The sequence below is a fragment of the Orcinus orca genome, chromosome 7 (genome assembly GCF_937001465.1).
Source record: "Orcinus orca chromosome 7, mOrcOrc1.1, whole genome shotgun sequence".
Classification (NCBI taxonomy): Eukaryota; Metazoa; Chordata; class Mammalia; order Artiodactyla; family Delphinidae; genus Orcinus; species Orcinus orca.
In genome coordinates this window covers 62,556,798-62,578,284 of record NC_064565.1, presented here as the reverse complement: position 1 = coordinate 62,578,284, position 21,487 = coordinate 62,556,798, and the positions used below count along the sequence as shown (strand labels likewise).

The window sequence follows — 21,487 nt, the reverse complement described above, 5'->3', positions numbered from 1 at the left end:
AGTTCTACCTCTGCCGTTGCTTTAATTCTCAACCACTACTGTCCAAGTCCTTCCCACCACCCCTGTCCAGGTCTGTGCTGACTGCTCCTTGAGGACACTTGCACTCTGCTGCCTGAGTTCTCCAATTGCCCCAGCCCACGGTCGGTCTCAGTGCTCTGCCTTATATCTCTTCTCCCCGTTCCCACCCCCCAGTGTACCCTGCCCCCGCTGCTGGACCATCCAATCTATCCTTTCGACTCATGCCCTCACCCCCGCAGGGGCTGTCACTACTGCTGCTGCAGAAGCTAGGCTTGTCATCCTTTCCTCAGACTCAGATGTTCCATGCTCGGAAGAGCCAGGTGAGGAGGGGGTGGGCAGGAGAAGGGCTGCCCCGGGGGGTGCACACGCGTACCTGGGGGCGGCAGGACCCAAGCCTGCCCTCAGGAGAATCTCCCACCAGTCAGCTGCTTGGGTCTCCACTGCCGAGGGCAGGGAGCTCCGGCCTCACGTGGGTTCTGGTTTGTTGAGGTCAGCTCAACCTCCTGGGAGCAGCTGGACCATCTCTGCATCTTCGAGGATAATGGAGTGTGGAGTGGGGCGTGGCCCTCAGAGTTTTCAGACCAGAGCTGCAGTTTCCAACCCTCCTGACTCTCCGCTTCTCTAAGTAGGTTCCAGGTACAAGGCAACTGAGGCATTTGGTGCTGGGGTGTGGTCAGGCCCTGACTGAGGCAGGCGTGGGCAGCTCCTCTGCGCACCAGGTGGGCACTGGAGCTGCGATGTGGCAGAGCAGGTGCGGCACGGTGTGGCCCCACCTTGTGCAACCTGGTGCCTGCCACATAGGACTTCTGCATCCTGGATGCCTCCCCAGGATGGCTGCTGGGTGCAGGGCTGTTTGGCCCAGCTCATCTTGCAGGCCCAGGCCACAAGCCTAGGAGGAGATCCAGGAAGGGCTCCTGCTGATGAATCACCACCAAGTGCAGTGCCAGGTCCCCCTCCTCCGTGATGTAGCCAAAGACGAGGGGCACCCATGACAGCCCCCAGCTGCCCAGTGCCAGTTCTCCCGGGGGCACTGAGTCTGGACCCAGAGAGTCCAGGCCACTGTCACACCATTCATCCACACCCTCAGCTTTCCCCAGGCATGCTACCTGCCTTGGCCCCGCTGTAAGTCTTCTTTTGGACTGGTGGTCTCACTGAGGAGGGTGCCTAGGGAAGTGGGGAGGACCAGTGTCTCAGTTTCCTAAGGCTGCCATAACAAACTGCCACAAACTGGGTGGCCTGAAACAACACAAAGTTATTCTCTTACAGTTCTGGAGGCCTGCTATGGACTGAATTGTGTGTCCCTCCCACAAATTGGTATGTCGAAGCCCTAACCCCCAGTGTGATGATATTTGAAGATGGGGCTTTGGGGAGTTCAGGTTTAGATGAGGTCATGAAAATGGGGCCCTCATAATGGGATTAGTGCCCTTTTAAGGAGAGACACCAGAGCGCTTGCTGTCTGTCATTCTCTCTGCCATGTGAGGCCACAGTGAAAAGGCAGCAGTTGGCAAGCCAGGAGGAAGGCCCTCACCAGAAGCCAACCATGCCGGCACCCTGAGCTCAGACTTCCAATCTCCAGAACCGTGATAAAATTAATTTCTGTTGTTTAAGCCACCCAGTCTGTTGTGCCTTGTTAGGACAGCCGGGGCTAAGACAAGGCCAGAAGTCCAAAATCAAGGTGTTGACAGGCTGGTTCCCTCTGGAGGCTCTGAGGGGGAATGGCCTCCATGCCTCACTCCTAGCTTGTAGTGGCTGCCGCAACCTGTGTCGTTCCGCGGCTTGTGGCAGCATAACTACAATCTCTGTGTCTGTCTTCAATAACCTTCCCCTCTGCCTGTGTTGCCTCCTTTTATGTCTCATAAAAACACCTGTCACTGGATTTAGGGTGGGCCTAAAAGATGATCTGATCACAAGATCCTCAACTCGGTTACATCTACAAAGACCCTATTTCTAAAGAATGTCACATTCACAGGTAGCAGAGGTTAGGACCCTTTGGGAACCCTGTTCAACCCACTACAAGCATTAACCAAGAAGCCATGTGGGAGAGGGTGGACATGAGCAAACGAGAGATCCTTCCAAGAAGCCCCAGAGGGAGCCAGGAGTGGAGAGAGCATGCTGAGCTCAGCTCCTGCAATCTCTCAAACCAGACTCAGAATATCACCCCTGCACCCTCAGCCCACCACCCCTCCCCGACCCCAAACTGGAGAGAATGAAAAAGCAGCTGAGGGCTTCCCTGGTGGCGCAGTGGTTGAGAGTCCACCTGCCGATGCAGGGGACACGGGTTCGCGCCCCGGTCTGGGAAGATCCCACATGCCGCGGAGTGGCTGGGCCTGTGAGCCATGGCCGCTGAGCCTGCGCGTCTGGAGCCTGTGCTCCGCAATGGGAGAGGCCACAACGGTGAGAGGCCCGCGTACCGCAAAAAAAAAAAAAAAAAAAGCAGCTGAGCCAACTCATGGTTTCTCCCTCCCTCTGTGGCCGGAGGATAGCCCAAGTGGTCATCTCAAATGCCCAGGGAGAGAGCTGAGCCTGTAACCTCCAGTCTCTCTCCACCCCCCAAAGTGTCAAGATGCCAGCACCTGGAGGAGCTTTATAAACACACAGGAAGCACTGGGAAGAGGCCCTGCCAGAGGCCAGAGCCCTCAATCAGGTCAATGCTACCTACGGGGCCAGGAGCGCCAGGACTCCTCTGGCCAGGGCAGGCCTGGTGGCAGAGCCTCCTTCTGACAGCCTTTGGCAGCTCAGTCAGCAAGAGGCACAAGACCTGATGCAGGGCAGGGAGGCCTGTTGGTGAAAGGATGAGGCTGCAGGCTTCAATGATAATCCTTTCCATGGGCATGAAGCTTTACAGCCCACAAAACACTCTCACTCCTTCTATCCACTCAGTCCTCACTGTACCCTGCGGGTAGAGGTTGCTGTTATCATTGTTCACATTGGACACGTGAGAAAACTGAGGCTCAGAGAGGAGAGTGTCAGAAGAGTCTCAGCAAATAAAAAGCTGCTGAGCTGCTGCACAGCAATGGAAACCATCAACAAAATGAAAAGGCCACCTACTGAATTGGAGAAAACATGTGCAAATCGTGTGTCTGAAAAGGGGGTAATATCCCCAAAATATAAAGAGCTCATATAACTCAATAGCAAAAAACAATCTGATTTTAAAATGGGCAGAGGACCTGAATAGACATTTTTCCAAAGAAGGCATACTGATGGTCAACAGGAAAAGATGCTCAATCACTAATCATCAGGGAAATGCGAATCAAAACCACAGTGAGGCATCACCTCACACCTGTCAGAATGGCTATCGTCAAAAAGACAAGAAATAACAAGTATTAGAGAGAATGTGGAGAAAAGGGCACCCTCCTACACTGTTGGTGGGAATGTAAATTGGTGCAGCCACTATGGAGAACAGTATTTTAAAAACTAAAAATAGAGTTGCCATATGATCAAGCAATCCCACTCTTGGGCATATATCCAGACAAAACTATAATTCAAAAAGATACATGTACCCCAGTGTTCACAGCAGCACTATTTACAATAGCCCAGACATGGAAGCAACTTGTGTCCATCGACAGATGAATGGATAAAGAAGACATGGTATATATATAATAGAATATTACTCAGCCATAAAAAAGAATGAAATATTGCCATTTGCAGCAATCTGGATGGACCTAGAGATTATCATACTGAGAGAAGTAAGCCAGACAGAGAAAGACAAATATCATGTAATATCACTTCTATGTGGAAGCTAAAAAATGATACAAATGAATTTATTTACAAAACAGAAACAGACTCACAGGCATAGAAAACAAACTTATGGTTACCAAAGGGGAAAGGGGAAAGGGGAAAGGGGAGGGAGAGGGATAAATTGAGAGTATGGGATTAACAGATACAAACTACTATACTAAACTACTATATATAAAATAGACAAAATAGATAAATAAAATAAACAGTAAAAAGATTTACTGTATAGCACAGGGAACTATATTCAGTATCTTGTAGTAACCTATAATGGAAAAGAATCTAAAATATATATATATTTATATATATATATATACACACACACACATATATATATAACTGAATCACTTTACTGCACACCTGAAACTAACACCATATTGTACATCAACTATACTTTAATTAAAGAAAAAAAGAGAAGAAATAACAAGTGCTAGAGAGAATGAGGAAAAAAGGGCCCCTCATGCACTGCTGGTGGGAATGTAAATTGACACAGTCACTATGGAAAACAGTATGGGGGATCCTCAAAAAATTAAAAATAGAACTAACCTATGATCCAGCAGTTCCACTTTTGGAATTTATGCAAATAAATCAAAAACAGTAACTCAAAAAGATATATGCACCCCAACATTCACTGCAGCATTATTTACAATAGCCAAGATATGGAAACAACCTACATATTCATCAATGGTTGAATGAATAAAGAAAATATCACACAGGGGCTTCCCTGGTGGCGCAGTGGTTGAGAGTCTGCCTGCTAATGCAGGGGACACAGGTTCGAGCCCTGGTCTGGGAGGATCCCACATGTCACGGAGCAACTAGGCCCGTGAGCCACAACTACTGAGCCTGCGTGTCTGGAGCCTGTGCTCCGCAACAAGAGAGGCCGGGATAGTTAGAGGCCCACGCACCGTGATGAAAAGTGGCCCCCACTTGGCACAACTAGAGAAAGCCCTCTCACAGAAATGAAGACCCAACACAGCAAAAATAAATAAATTAATAAACTCCTACCCCCAACATCTTTTAAAAAAAAAGAAAATATCACACACACAGAAGAATATTATTCAGCCATAAAAAGGAATGAAATCTTGCCATTTGAGATAATATGGATGGCCCTTGAGGGCATTCCGCTAAGTGAAATCAGTCAGACAGAGAAAGACAAATATTGAATGATTTCATTTATATATGGAATCTTAAAAATAATAATAATAATTTATAATAAAAACCCAAAACCAAGCTCATAGATTCAGAGAACAGATTGGTGGTTGCCAGAGGTGAGGACTGGAGGGGAGGGGGACAAAATGGGTGAAGGGAGACAAAAGATACAAACTTCCAGCTATAAAATAAGTAAGTCAGGGATGCAATGTACAGCATGGTGACTATAGTTAATAATACTATACTGCATTTTTTTTTTTTTTTCAGTGCACAGGCCTCTCACTGTTGCGGCCTCTCCCATTGCGGAGTACAGGCTCCAGACGCGCAGGCTCAGTGGCCATGGCTCACGGGCCCAGCTGCTCCGCAGCAGGTGGGATCCTCCCGGACCGGGGCACGAACCCATATCCCCTGTATTGGTAGGCGGACTCTCAACCACTGCGCCACCAGGGAAGCTGATATTCTAATGCCCAATATGGTGGTATTAGGGAGTCAGGCCTTTGGGAGGTACTAAGTCATGAGGGCGGTGCTCCCATGAATGAGATTAAGAGGCCCTTGTTCAAGACGCAGCTTACTGGCCCTTTCCACCAGGTGAGGACACAGCGATAAGTCTGTAGTCAGCAACTCTAAAAAGGATCCTCCCCAGAACCCAACCATGCTGGCATCCTGATCTGGGACTTCCAGCCTCCAGAACTGTGAGAAATAAATTTCTGTTGTTCACCCAGTCTATGGTATTCTGTTATAGCAGCCCAAACAGACTAAGACTACTATCTTTGTCAATTTTCTGTAAATCTAAAATTATTCCCCTATAAATATTTTATTAAAAAGCAGAGCTGGGAAGGGAAGGGAGGAAAAAGGAAAAGCCAGAAACGGTACTTGACTTCTTTCAACTCAAGTTCAGGATCCTTTCCACATTCTTCTGCAGTTGCTATTGATAAGGATGTGAAGAAATGGAAACCCTTGTGCATTGGTATCGAGAATGTAAAACGGTGCAGCCACTATGGTAAACAGTTTGGTGGTCCCCCAAAAAGCAAATCAGAATTACCATATGATCCAGCAATTTGACTTGACGGTATAAACCCAAAGGAATTTAAAGCAGGAACTCGAACAGATACTTGTACACCAATGTTCAGAGCAGTGTTATCCACGATGGTCAAAAGGTGGAAACAAGCCAAGTGTCCGTCAGTGGATGCACGGATAAACAAAATGTGATGCACATATGCAATGGAATAGTATTCAGCCTTAAAAAGGTATGAAATTCTGACACATGCTACAACGGAGATAAACCTTGAAAACATTATGCTAAGCAAAATAAGCCAGATGCAAAAGGACAAGTTTTATATGACGGCCCTTAAATGAGATACCTAGAGTAGTCAAATTCATAGAGACAGAAAGTAGAATATGGTTACCAGGGGCTGGGGGAGGGGCAGGGTATTGCTTAATGGGGTACAGAATTTCAGTTTGGGATGATGAAAATGTTCTGGAAATAGAGAGTGGTGATGGTTGGACAACCTTGTGAACATACTGATGCTGCTGAATTGTACACTAAAAGATGCTTAAAATGATTAATTTTATGCTATGTGTATTTTACCACAATAAAAAGTATTGTTTTTTAAAATCACAAACTGCTCCTTTCTTATCCTTGAAAATAGTCCCTTGAGTGAGGGTTGGGTGAAAGTGAGGCCCAGATAGAGAGACTGCTTTCCTCTTGGGGAAGATGAATCCTATCCTTAAGGGGCCTGGCTCCCTCCTCCAACCAGGCCCCAACATATCTTCCCTCAGGAAGTCACTCGGAAAGGTAGAGCAGAGAAATTGTCCCACTTTAGATTTAAAACCACTTTGGGGCAAGTGGCCCACCCACCAGCCAGGGAGCTCACAGGAGCAGAGTGAGGAGGGGTCTCCTGTCTCTCTCTAGCCCTGGGTACCTCTTCCCCAAGCCTTTCTTGTCCTTCTATCAGCTGGGAAAGGCCCTGTTAAGGTACTTTGCAAGAGTATACGTTTTAGCCAGAAAAATAAACCTCTTCAACAATCTTTAGTTTTTGAACATCAACTGAACGTAGTGTTTCTAAGTCTGTGTTTCCATTCACCTTTCTATAGCCCTTTGCTATATATCACTTATCACTTTATTTTCTTGTATACCTATCTGATGTCAGCTCCTAGCTTAGAATTGCATTTTATTTCTGTTTATATTCTCAGATATTAGTCAGGTAGGCGCTCAAAAATAAAAAATAAAAAGTACTGAATAAATGACGAAAGAAGCAAATGGGTGGTGAGTCAAGCAAATTAAATTGTGTTTAGATCCTCCTGTTCTCTCATTGACCTCCTACCTTGGTGTCATTGGTCCAGACAAATGCCTATGGCTTCAGCTGTGTCAGCCGAATGTCTCATATGTCGTGTTTGTTAACATGATCACTATAAGAGGCTTTCAACATGAGAATATGCATAATTCTAGGAAAAGCAGGTTAGGGAGCACTTCTTACACATCTAAGATGCCTACTCCCACTGTGACTCACATGCACAGATCTCCCCCTTTTATAAAGACCCCTCTAAAGGCCTTTGCCTCCAGAAAACCTTCCCTACCACTGGCTGCTCCTTTTGATTCTCCTTATCCCACATATTGGGCCTGATGACCTCCTGTGATGTTTGCTTCACTAGTTACTCTATAGATGTAAATCATCTGTCTTCAACAAGACTGTCCCTACCTGAAGAAAGCAGCTGGGCTCCTGCTACCCATGTTTCCTATGGGACCTTGGGCAAGCCGCATAACCCTTCTGAGTCTCGGTGTAAGAAACGTGGAGAGTGACGTCCTCCAGAACGCTGGGGAAGGTGCCGATGACACTGCAGATGCTCCTTAAACAATACCCTCCAGAGCAAAGATTATGTCTTAAAGTGCTTTATATCCTCCACCGAGCCCAGGTAAGGTTGAGTATCTATTATGTGTCCATAACTATTTGTTGAATTGAATTTTTCTCCATTACATTTTTGTAATTGAGATATAATTCGCATACCATAAAATTCACTATTTGAAAGTACACAATTCAGTGGTTTTTAGTGTACAAGGCTATGCAACAATCACTATATAATTCCAGAACATTTTCATCACTCCATCTCCGTTACATTTTTTAAAGCTTTGTTTGGCTTTTAATGAACAACGTACACTTTGACTACATCTCAGTCAATATAATTATTCTATTTTATAATCACTAATAGTATTTACTGTATGTCAGACACTGTTCTGCACATTTTATAAAGAATAAACCCTATGTGGGAAGATTCATATCAGCATCGGCATCATCCCATGTTACTGAATAAGAAACTGAGACACGGAAAGGACAGGAATCTTACTCAAGAACACACAGCTAGAAGAAGCTGAGCTGTAATTTGAACCTAAGATGCCTGAGTCCACGCTCCTCACCACACCTGCTACCTCTTTTTTTTTTTTAGCGGTACGTGGGCCTCTCACTGTTGTGGCCTCTCCCGTTGCGGAGCACAGGCTCCGGATGCACAGGCTCAGCGGCCATGGCTCACGGGCCCAGCCACTCCGTGGCATGTGGGATCTTCCTGGACTGGGGCATGAACCCGTGTCCCCTGCATCGGCAGGCGGACTCTCAACCACTGCGCCACCAGGGAAGCCCCCCTGCTACCTCTTGACTGAAGCATTAAGATTTAACAACCAATCAACCAGAAATAAGCAAACACGTAACCCTTAAGCATTAAGAGCCCATTTTCTTCCTCCTTTATTTATTTATCAGTTACGCTTGGCTGTGATTTTTTTCTAAACGTGAATGAAGAGCCCACCACTGGCCCTGGGCTAGGCTTTGTAAGTGACATAAAAATCAACAAGCCCTGGTCCTTGCCCTTCAAGTGTGAAGAGCATGGAACAACAGTACAGATAGAAGGTGATGTACAAACACGGGCATTCAGACATGGGAGAGTGTGGCCACTGGTGACGGCAGAAATCTGGGACTTACAGTTCCAAAAAGAATCATAAATAATGAAATAGTTCTGGGAAGACCAGAGGGATTGTTTTCTTTCTTTAAGATGAAATTCAGATTTCTTTACATAGGTTGAATTTGCTCATGAATTGGGCAAATATTCTTTCACTTTAAACTCTTTCTATTATTTCATTCGCAGGTGACTAAAAACACATTGCTCTCCTTTTACCTTAATAATGCTACCTCCTACATTTAAATTTTCTATACACTGTCATTTATAGGGGCTGTTTTTAGATAGCAGCACACACTTTGACAGAAACAATGTCACTGAAAAATAGTATGTAGATGTGATTTGGGGAATTCAAATGTTTTTTTTCTAAATGTACAGTACTAGGAACAAAAAAACAAACAACCCAATCCAAAAATGGGCAGAAGACCTAAATAGACATTTCTCCAAAGAAGATATACAGACTGCCAACAAACACATGAAAGAATGCTCAACATCATTAATCATTAGAGAAATGCAAATCAAAACTACAATGAGATATCATCTCACACCAGTCAGAATGGCCATCATCAAAAAATCTAGAAACAATAAATGCTGGAGAGCGTGTGGAGAAAAGGGAACGCTCTTGCACTGTTGGTGGGAATGTAAATTGATACAGCCACTGTGGAGAACAGTATGGAGATTCCTTAAAAAACTACAAATAGAACTACCATATGACCCAGCAATCCCACTACTGGGCATATACCCTGAGAAAACCATAATTCAAAAAGAGTCATGTACCAAAATGTTCATTGCAGCTCTATTTACAATAGCCCAGAGATGGAAACAACCTAAGTGTCCATCATCGGATGAATGGATAAAGAAGATGTGGCACATATACACAATGGAATATTATTCAGCCATAAAAAGAAATGAAATTGAGCTATTTGTAATGAGGTGGATAGACCTAGAGTCTGTCATACAGAGTGAAGTAAGTCAGAAAGAGAAAGACAAATACCATATGCTAACACATATATATGGAATCTAAGGAAAAAAATGTCATGAAGAATCTAGGGGTTAGACAGGAATAAAGACACAGACCTTCTAGAGAATGGACTTGAGGATATGGGGAGGGGGAAGGGTGAGCTGGGACAAAGTGAGAGAGAGGCATGGACATATATACACTACCAAACGTAAGGTAGATAGCTAGTGGGAAGCAGCCACATAGCACAGGGAGATCAGTTCGGTGCTTTGTGACCACCTGGAGGGGTGGGATAGGGAGGGTGGGAGGGAGGGAGACGCAAGAGGGAAGAGATATGGGAACATATGTATATGTATAACTGATTCATTTTGTTATAAAGCAAAAACTAACACACCATTGTAAAGCAATTATACTCCAATAAAGATGTAAAAATAAATAAATAAATGTACAGTACTAGGAAGCTTCCTATTGGAAAAATTCTGTAAAGAATCCGTTAGTAAATTAAGAAATCCTTTGAAATCATGTACACGATTGTTTGCTAATTTTCCCCCAAACTCTGATTACTATAAATATCAGGTGTTCTTATTCAAGACACACCTGAATTTTGGCTACTTCGTAATCTACACTTTGTAGCTCCTTGCAAAAGAAATTGCACATCCTAAGTTCAAAGGTCTGGACTAAACTAAGATCTCTCCTAGACGTTGATCCTCATGAAACCTTGGGCACGTAGAAGTGACTGTTATCTCAGATTTGTTGCCCACATATGAGGTCCTAAAGCATTTTTATAAGCAAAGTTCCCATTACTGGGAAACCCTGGATTATTTAGGGCTCTTAAGAACAGTCCGCCTGGTCTAAGGTATTTGTTTATAAAACTTTTAAAATATATTTTAAAATATTTTTAATGTATTTTTTCCTACTAATCATGTAACAGGAGAAATTCTTTTCAGAAAATAATGCACCATCGATAATAACTTTATTGTATTGATAGGAAATTTGGGGTTGGTGGGCTATTTGGGGGGAGGGTAGTTAAGTGGCACAATATATTACACTGTAATTTGAGAAAAAATGGGCAAACCTAGAGAAATACTACTATTTTAGTTAAGTAAGCTGGGCAGCAGCTCCCTCTTGTGCTGAAAAGTAAGTACTGCAGCCACTGAATTGAAACGGGAGAAAGCATCCCTTAGTAGATACACATAAAACTTGCTTAAACTAAGAGCTTTCCCCAAATGCTCTAAGCCCAAGAAAAACATAGTGTTTAGTAACTCTTTATTTAAACTAGCACATATATCACCAGTAATACTTATTTAATGAATCCTTCAAACATTTATTGAGCACTTACTGGGTACAGGGATCTAGGTACACGTGGGTGATTACACAGTTGCAGCTCCCACATTGCTCACATAGTTTGGTGCATCTAGATGTCACCTTTCTCATAATGCTTTTGCTGGTCCCCTGTCAACTGTGACCTCTGCCTCCTCTGAACTGTTCCCCTTTTCCCCACCCCACTCCCCCGAGACTGAGTCATCTCATGCCTTTCCCCCACTGTCCTCCCTTTACCACAGTTGGTCATTTTCTTATCACCCTACTGGGTTGTAACCTCTTGGAAGGCAGAAGTCACATCTGATCCACTCCTAGTTTTCCCACAGCCCCTCATTCCATGTTTGCCCAGTTAGGATTCAAATGTATATTTGTTCAATTTAACAAAATTACAAAGCAGTAGGGCTAATTAAATTTAGAATCCGGTGGAGAATGTATTTCACCGGATTTGTACACGTAACTCTCAAACACGGCAACATTTTGCTGCCAAAATGCATGTTGAATTTCTCATCAGTTTCTGTGGTATAATAAGGACACCAGTGGAAGGTTAGATTTATTCTACCCTAGAATCCATGATGTCGGAAAGAGTCTGCTCCGTCACCTCCCTGCCTGTCATGAAAGGATGCTGCAGTGCAGAGGTGTGCCTGTGAGTGCCACGTCGGGTACCTGAATGTGAATGCTTGCTCTGGCCCAGCCACCTGGGGCACCAAGGTCCTAGCTCAGTGTTGCCCAGACTTCTGAATTTCAAGTGTAAGCATAAAATATTTTAAAGAAATTGTTTTCAGGGACTGACATGAGTCTGCTAACATCTTATATTGCTAACTGTGAACAGTTTTAAAATTATCATTCATTATGACCTTCATTTTATGGGGAAAAAAAGAACTTTTAACACCAAAAATTAGGAAGGGCATAATCTCAGAATAAAGAAGTTTTTTTTTTCTGTTGAATACATTTAACTCTAGTTCTGGACCGCACATGGGAATCCAAATATTGGAGAGAGAAAGCGGAGGGCAGACGCGAGGGAACACACCTGACACCCATCTTCTGCCCACGTTTCTCCTAACTGGCTTCATAGTTTCTTTTCATTGGATAATCCTCTCACTCAGGTTTGCCTTGTTGTGTGTGAGAATGAGCAAGCCACATCCCTGGGGAACAGGAGCTAAAGTGGAAACCAGCTGGTGCTGAAGCCCGAGTGAGGGGATTGCCAAATGAAAAACTCTGAATCCGATAGAGGAGAAAGGCGGGCGGAAGGTGGGAGCCAGGTGATTGCCTTCGGTGCCACCCTCCACTTCTCTCCAATGTCTTGGCCCCAGCGTGTGGTTTGGTTGGCTGGATTGTAGGGGAGCATGCGGACGGCCTCATGTGGGTTATGGGGAGGAAGGGGAAGGAGAGAAGGAATTGACCCCAATTGCTGGGAGCAGACTTCTCTCCTGACTGCGAGGTAAACAGCCGAGTAAGAGCCTGCAGCTGTCTTGTGCTCTGCTTCCTAGAAAGGCTTTTCAAATAGCCTTTTCTACTGCGTCACCTCCATACGACCAAGCCGTCTGATCTCAGGAAGGGACTGGTGGTGGAATTCTCTCCCTCCCACTTCAGAACTCAGATTAGAAAGGGGAAAGGCTCTCAGTTGCTCCTCTCACAACCAGAAAAAGGGGATGCGTGCGTGCGTGCGTGTGTGTGTGTGCAGGGGCTTAACCCAGACTGAATGTCTGTGGGCAGTAGTGAGAAAGAAACCTATAGCTTGCATCCCTCGCATCACTCCTTAAATTGCCTTAAATATACCACCCCCTCCCAAAGAGGGAGAGCCCATCAGTGAAGGGCCAAAGGGGCTGATGGCCCACCGAGACAACGCCCCAGCCAAGAGGACAGTCTTCCCAGGGCTCTTCTGCAAAAATGACAGCCTCGGTGCTCACGTTACTCCTGGTTCCGCAGAGTCCAGGGGGAGCCCCGCCACCAACAAGCAGGTGTCCCTCTGAGTCAGACAGGACCACTGCGGAGCCCTGGCCTTGCCGGTGGACACCTCTTCCCAGACCCACTCCTGCCCGCAGCACAGCCCCAGGACTGATTCTCACATGCACCTGCAGCACTCAGTGTGTAAGACCATGGTTCATCTCCCTCCTTCTCTTACCGTCTTTTCTCACACCAACAGGAGAGAGAAAGCTCTCAAATCACCTTTAAGGTAAAAAAGAGAGCAAATGAAGAAAAGGCCCTGCTAATCTTCTCTGCACATTCTAGGTAAATAACATACCGAAAATGTCACGGTTGAAATAGACAACACCTGAAACTTTACACCAGTTACCAGTAACCATCCTCCTGCCTTCAGGGCATGGGAAGTACAACTCATCACCTCACACTGAGCTTTCCAAACTCCTCTTTATCTTTTCCCCAAAGGGCTTATTCTGTCCTTAATCTCTTAAAGCTCCACACCCTGAAAGGGTCTAGCGTTGTCTCCATTTGTTCCTCAGGAAATCTTGGTCATCTTCCCTCCAGTTTCTCTGGACCTTCCATCACCTTCCACCATTCCCCTCACCCTCATTCGGTTTCTCTTCCCCCTTCTCCTAAAGCCGGCTCCAAAATAACCCCAGTGACTGCTGGGAGAAAAGAACCAATGCAACAGTTTGTTTCTAAGAGGCAATCCCTCTTCATGGCATTGGCTGTAACAGAGTTTTACTTCTATAACTTAAGTCCCTGTGACCTAAGGCTCTTAAACAAGAGTTGCCAGATAAGGTACAGTACAACCAGTTAAATTTGAATTTCAGATAAACAACTAACTTTTTATTATAAGTATATTCCATGCAGTATTTCAGACCCTGTGTTATGATGTGATTTCTTTCATGTCATGATTCCTACTCATCTGGTGTGAAACTCATAGGATTTAAGCTGTGTTAAGTAATTCAAGATGGAATTGCAGTGGGCAACACGAACTTCCATATTAGTTGTTTTGGAACATCCAGTATAGGACTGTGGTGTCTTCCTGTGATAAATTGTTACTTTAGATAAGGAAATTGTTTGGTAATGTCCCCGGAAAAACTTCACTGGAACAGGAGGAGCAACTGATAGAGACAAGACCCCCTGGGGCGCAGTCTCATTCGCTTCTGACAGACTCCTTAACATGGGACCCCTGAGTCCAGTGACTTGAAGGCTCTTCGCTGGAGAACCCAGCTCCACACTGCTGAGACCTGATCCAGGGACACCGGAGGCCCTGTCAAAACAGAGGGGGACTTTCTTATTTTTTTTTGCGGTACGCGGGCCTCTCACTGCTGTGGCCTCTCCCATTGCGGAGCACAGGCTCCGGACGCGCAGGCTCAGCGGCCATGGCTCACGGGCCCAGCCGCTCCGCGGCATGTGGGATCTTCCCGGACCGGGGCACGAACCCGCGTCCCCTGCATCGGCAGGCGGACTCTCAACCACTGCGCCACCAGGGAAGCCCCCAGAAGGTGACTTTCTATTCACGCTTGTCGCAAGACCTGTTGCTGGACCAGAGACCACTGCCTGTGTCAGACGCCTCCTTCCCAAACTTCTCCTGGGACTGGTTTATTACCCACCCTCTTTTCCTCCCTACTTTGACTAACCTGTTTCATGCTAATTGTGTGCAATAATCCCAGTGATTCATGAATTGAATCTTGGCTACATTTACTTTATCACTAACCCCGTAATTCTCACCTTACTGCTGGGCCCTGTGACACAACCTTTCTCCGCTAATCTGGCAATCCTGTCTTAAGTAGATGTAACAATAGAAATGACCTACCACTCACTGAGCACCTAGCATGTGCCCTTTAATTAAGGAGACCACATGTGCCACTTTGTCGGGGACAGTGCCGCTAGGCGGGCTCCTGTGGAATTACTAATAACGCCCCGTTCACGCTCTCAAGTGTTTCACTTTGGATCCTTATAAAGTATGTTCCATTTTCATTCCCATGACAATGCTACACAAGGACGTTTTATTACCTTCATTTTGCAGACAAAATTGATTTCCCTAACGTCATGCGGGAAGCAAGGAAGTAGCAGTGCCAGGATTATGGCCCAGCCTGCCTGCCCACTCAAGGCCCTTCTCTGGGCAGACGCAGCCCCTCTTGGGAGGAAGGCCGTGGAGCTGGTGAAGTAGTCCCAACTTCCACAGGGCTTACTCCCTTAGTCCCTTCTGGACTTGGAATCAAAACTGTGCCCACCTACAGAAGATCTAAGTAGACATTTCTCCAAAGAATACATACAGATGGCCAACAGGCACATGAAAAGGTGCTCAACATCGCTAATCATTAGAGAAGTGCAAATCAAAACCACAATGAGGCATCACTTCACACTAGTCAGAATGGCCATCATCAAAAAGACGACAGATCATAAATGCTGGAGAGGGTGTGGGAAACGGGAACCCTCCTACACTGTTGGTGGGAATGTAAATTGATACAGCCACTATGGAGAACAGTATGAGGGTTCCTTAAAAAACTAAAATAGAGCTACCATATTATACAGCAATCCCACTCCTCAGCATATATCGGAAAAAACCTCTAATTTGGAAAGATACATGCATCCCAATGTTCATAGCAGCACTATTTACAATAGCCAAGACATGGAAGCAACCTAAGTGTCCATCGACAGATGAATGGATAAAGAAGATGTGGTATGTGTGTGTGTGTGTGCATGTGTGTATATATATATATATATATATATATATATGAAACCCCGTTTACAATCTCAGACAGGGTCTGTGGGTCAACTTTCTTCGTAGCCACAGGCTTCCATGGATTACACTGGAATCCACCTTTCTTATCGTTTCCTGCGCCAACTAAAATTCCACTTCACATCCAACCACCACTTCGGCTTCAAAGCTGCTGCTTGATACTGACATTTGGTAGATGTTGTATGACTGTTTCTTTACGTATCTATTTATTGATGAGGCTCATAGGCCTTTTAGTATTAACTAGTACAACTGACTTCCAATCAGTTAGTTTCGGTACACCTCGAAAAAGAACAATAAACCTAATACTGACCCTATTAACAAACACAATACTAGCCTCATTACTCCTACTTATTGCCTTCTGACTTCCTCAACGAAACATCTACGCAGAAAAAACAAGCCCCTATGAATGAGGATTTGACCCTATAGGATCCGCCCACCTACCCTTTTCTATAAAATTCTTCCTAGTAGCAATCACCTTCCTTCTCTTCGACCTAGAAATTGCCCTCCTACTACCCCTCCCCTGAGCAACCCAAACAAACAACCCAGAAACAATACTTATCATAACCCTGTTTCTAATTTCAGTACTAGCACCCAGCCTGGCCTACGAGTGAACTCAAAAGGGCTTGGAGTGGGCTGAACATGGTATTTAGTTTAAAATAAAACACGTGATGTCGACTCATTAGATTGTGATTAAACTCATAACTACCAAGTGTCTCTAGTACATATAAACATTATAATAACCTTCACCATATCCCTTATAGGTTTACTAATATACCGATCCCATCTAATATCCTCACTACTTTGTTTACAAGGTATAATATTATCACTGTTTATCCTAGCAGCCCTAACAATCTTTTTTAATTTATTTTTTATTAATTAATTAATTTATTTTTAGCTGTGTTGGGTCTTCGTTTCTGTGCGAGGGCTTTCTCCAGTTGCGGTGAGTGGGGGCCACTCTTCATCGCGGTGTGCGGGCCTCTCACTGTCACAGCCTCTCCCGTTGCAGAGCACAGGCTCCAGACGCGCAGGCTCAGTAGTTGAGCCTGTAGCCTCAGTAGGCCTCATGGGCCTAGCCGCTCTGCGGCATGTGGGATCTTCCCGGACCAGGGCTTGAACCCGTGTCCCCTGCATTGGCGGGCAGATTCTTAACCACCGCACCACCAGGGAAGCCCCTCTAACAATTTTAAACTCTCACTTCACCTTAGCCAGCATAATACCAATCATCCTACTGGTATTCGCAGCCTGCGAAGCAGCTCTCAGATTAGCCTTATTAGTAATAGTATCGAATACATATGGGACCGATTATGTACAAAACCTCAACCTTCTCCAATGCTAAAAACTTATCATCCCCACAATCATACTAATACCCCCAACCTGGCTGTCAAAAACAACATGATCTGAATCAACTCACAACCCACAGCCTATTAATTAGCTTCACAAGCCTACTTCTTCTTAATCAGTTCAACAATAGCCTCAACTATTCAATAACATTCTTCTCCGACTCCCTTTCCACACCACTACTAATCCTAACAGTATGACTCCTCCCCCAATCTTAATGGCCAGCCGATCCCACCTACTCAAAGAACCACTAATCCGAAAAAAACTTTACCTCCCAATACTAATCACGTTACAAACACTTCTAACCATAACATTTACGCCACAGAACTAATCCTAGTTTACATTATACTTGAAGCCACACTACTCCTCACCCTTATTATCCTTACCTGCTGAGGTAACCAAACAGAACGACTTAAGGCAGGACTCTACTTTCTATTCTATACACTAACTGGATCACTTCCATTCCTAGTGGCATTAACATATTTACAAAACATTGTAGGCTCCTTAAATTTCCTATTACTCCAATATTGAACCCAACCACTACCCATCTCCTGGTCCAACGTCTTTATGTGATTAGCCTGCGTGATAGCATTTATAGTAAAAATGACCCTCTGCAGCCTCCACCTTGGACTACCCAAAGCACACGTAGAAGCCCCTATCACAGGCTCCCTAGTCCTTGCAGCCGTACCACTAAAGCTCGGGGGTTATGGCATGCTGCAAATCACATCAGTACTTAACCCTCTAACAAAATATATAGCATACTCTTTCCTTATGCTTTCCTTATGAGGAATAATCATAACTAGCTCTATCTGCCTACATCCCACAGACCTAAAATCACTCATCGCCTACTCCTCAGTCAGCCACATAGCACTCGTTATCGCAGCTATCCTTATTCAAACCCCTTGAAGTTATAGAGGGGCTACCGCCCTAATGATTGCTCTTGGCCTCACATCATCTATGTTGTTTTGCCTAGCAAACTCAAATTATGAGCGAATTCATAGTCAACCATAATCTTGGCCCGAGGCCTGCAAATTCTTCTCCCACTGGTAGCCACTTGATGACTACTAGCAAGCCTAACAAACCTCGCCCTACCCCCTACCGTTAACCTAATCGGAGAACCGTTCAGTCATGTCAACTTTCTCATGATCAAATCTCACTATTATCCTAATAGGAACCAATATTGTAATTACAACCCTGTACTCCATGTATATACTAATCATAACACAACGAGGCAAACATACACACCATGTCAATAACATTATACCCTTCTTCACATGAGAACATGCTCTTATAACCCTACATATCTTTCCACTTCTACTCCTATCACTAAACCCCAAGATCATCTTGGTCCCCTGTACTGTAGATATAGTTTAAAAAACACACTAGATTGTGAATCTAGCAACAGAAGACTAAGACTTCTTATTTACCGAAAAAGTATTGCAAGAACTGCTAATTCATGTCCCCATACCTAATAGTATGGTTTTTTCAAACTTCTAAAGGACAGTAGTTATCTATTGGTCTTAGGAACCAAAGAATTGGTGCAACTCCAAATAAAATAAACCTATTCTCTTCTTTTGCCCTCATTACATTACTAATACTAATTATTCCAATCATGATAACTAGCACGAACTTCTACAAAAATAACAAATACCCATGATATGTAAAAAATACTGTCTCCTGTGCTTTCATTACTAGTCTAATCCCAACAATAATATTCCTTCACACAGGCCAAGAAATATTCATCTCAAACTGACAGTGCATTACCATCCAAACCCTCAAACTAATACTCAGCTTCGAAATAGACTATTTCTCAATCATAGTCGTACCATTGTTCATCACATGGTCCATGATAGAATTCTCAATGTGATACATACACTCTGACCCTTGTATCAACCAACTCTTCAAATATTTACTCTTCTTGCTTATCACTGTGCTAATCTTTGTTACAGCCAACAACCTCTTCCAACTTTTTATTGGATGAGAAGGAGTAGGAATCATATCTTTCCTGCTTATCGGATGATGGCTCAGGCGAGCAGACGCAAACACAGCTGCTCTTCAAGCAATTTTATATAACCTCATGGGAGATGGCGGATTCATCATATCAATGGCATGATTTTCATCTAACACAAACGCATGAGACCTACAACAAATGTTCATGCTCAACCAAAACTCTTTAAACTTACCCCTCACGGGACTCGTACCAGCCGCAGCCAGAAAATCAGCCCGATTTGGACTTCATCCCTGACTCCCTTCAGCAACAGAAGGTCCTACCCCAGTCTCGGCCCTACTCCACTCAAGCACAATGGTTGTAGCAGGAGTTTTCCTACTTATCCGATTTTACCCTTTAATAGAAAACAACAAACTCATTCAAACAATAATGTTCTGCCTAGGAACCCTTATCACCCAGTTTACAGCTATCTGCTCCCTCACCCAAAACGATATTAAAAAAATTATTGCCTTCTCTACCTCCAGCCAACTAGGTTTAATTATAGTAACGATTGGCCTCAACCAACCTCATCTAGCATTTTTACACATTTGCACACACGCTTTCTTTAAAGTCGTGTTGTTCCTATACTCTGGGTCTATCATTCACAACCTAGACAACAAGCAGGACGTTCGAAAAGTAGGAGCGTTATTCGAGACCTTACCCTTCACTGCAACAGCCCTTATCATTGGATGCCTAGCACTAACAGGAATACCTTTTCTCACCGGATTTTACTCTAAAGACCTAATTATCGAAACCGCCACTACGACTTATACCAACACCTGAGCCCTATTAGTAACTCTAACCACTACCTCCCTCACAGCCATCTATAGCACTCGCATTATCTTCTTTGCACTACTAGGACAGCCACGCTTCTCTTCTTCAGAGACAACCCCTCTTAATCAACTCCATCAAGAGCCTGTTTATCGGTAGTATTTTTGCTGGCTTCCTCATGTCCAACAGCATTCCTCCAACAACCATCCCCCTACATTTAAAATTGACTGCCCTTGTAGTGACAACCTTGGGCTTTGTACTAGCATTCGAAATCAACCTTAACACACAAAACTTAAAATATATACACCCATCAGACTCCTCCAAGTTCTCCACTCTCTTAGGATACTTCCCCCCCATCATACACCACCTACCTCCTCATCTAAATCTATTAATAAGCCAAAAATTAGCAACCTCCTTACTAAACTTAATCTGACTAGAAACCATCCTACCAATTACAGCCTTCATTCAACTAAAATCTTCCACATTAGTCTCAAATCAAAAAGGCCTTATCAATCTCTCCTTTTTATCATTCCTCAGCATACTCCTATTGAATTACCCCGAGTAACCTCCACAATAACCACAACACCAATAAACAAGGACCAACCCGTAACAACCACCAACCAAGTACCATAACTATGTAACGCCGCGATTCCCATAGCCTCTGCACTGAAAAACCCAGAGTCACCAGTAACATAAACAACTCAATCTCCACATCCTCATCCTTCAAAATATAAAGTCCCATTAAAAACGCTACTACCAACCCAAAACGAAATGCTCCCAGTACAACCTTATTAGAAACCCAAACCTCAGGGCACTGTTCGGTGGCCATAGCCGTTGCATAACCAAACACAACCAATATTCCCCCTAAATAAATCAGAAGCACCATTAAACCTAGAAATGAACCACCAAAATTTAACACAATCCCACACCCAACACCACCCCCCACAATCAACCCTAGACCCCCGTAAATAGGAGAAGGCTTCGAAGAAACCCCACAAAACTAATCACAAAAATAATGCTTAAAATAAATACATGTCATCATTATTCTCACATGGACTTCACCCATGACCAATGACATGAAAAATCATCATTACCATTCCACTACGAGAACACCAATGACCAACACCCGAAAAACCCACCCGCTCATAAAAATTCTCAACAACACATTCATTGACCTCCCCACCCCATCAAATTTCTCCTCATGATGAAACTCTGGCTCCTTACTAGGCATCTGCCTAATCCTACGAGTCCTAACAGGCCTATTCTTGGCAATACACTACACACCAGACACAACAACTGCCTTCTCATCAGTAACACACATTTGCCAAGACGTCAACTCCGGCCGAATCATCCCGTACATATGTGCAAATGGAGCTTCCATGGTTTTTATTTGCTTTTATGCCCACGTAGGACGCGGCCTATACTGTGGATCCTATGCGTTTCAGGAAACATGGAACATTGGAATTATCCTGCTACTTGTAGTCATAGCCACCGCATTCATAGGCTACGTCCTACCCGGAGAACAAGAATTCTGAGGCGCAACTGTCATCCCAAACCTACTTTCAGCAATCCCATATATCGGCGCCACCCTTGTCAAATG

At 44.4% G+C, this 21,487-nt stretch overlaps 1 pseudogene; it reads left to right on the top strand.

Annotated features, from left to right (window-relative positions):
- The first annotated feature begins 239 nt into the window (after nt 1-239).
- LOC117200489 (NADH-ubiquinone oxidoreductase chain 5-like) lies at nt 240-21,234 on the top strand (annotated as a pseudogene).
- The last annotated feature ends 253 nt before the right edge of the window (nt 21,235-21,487 follow it).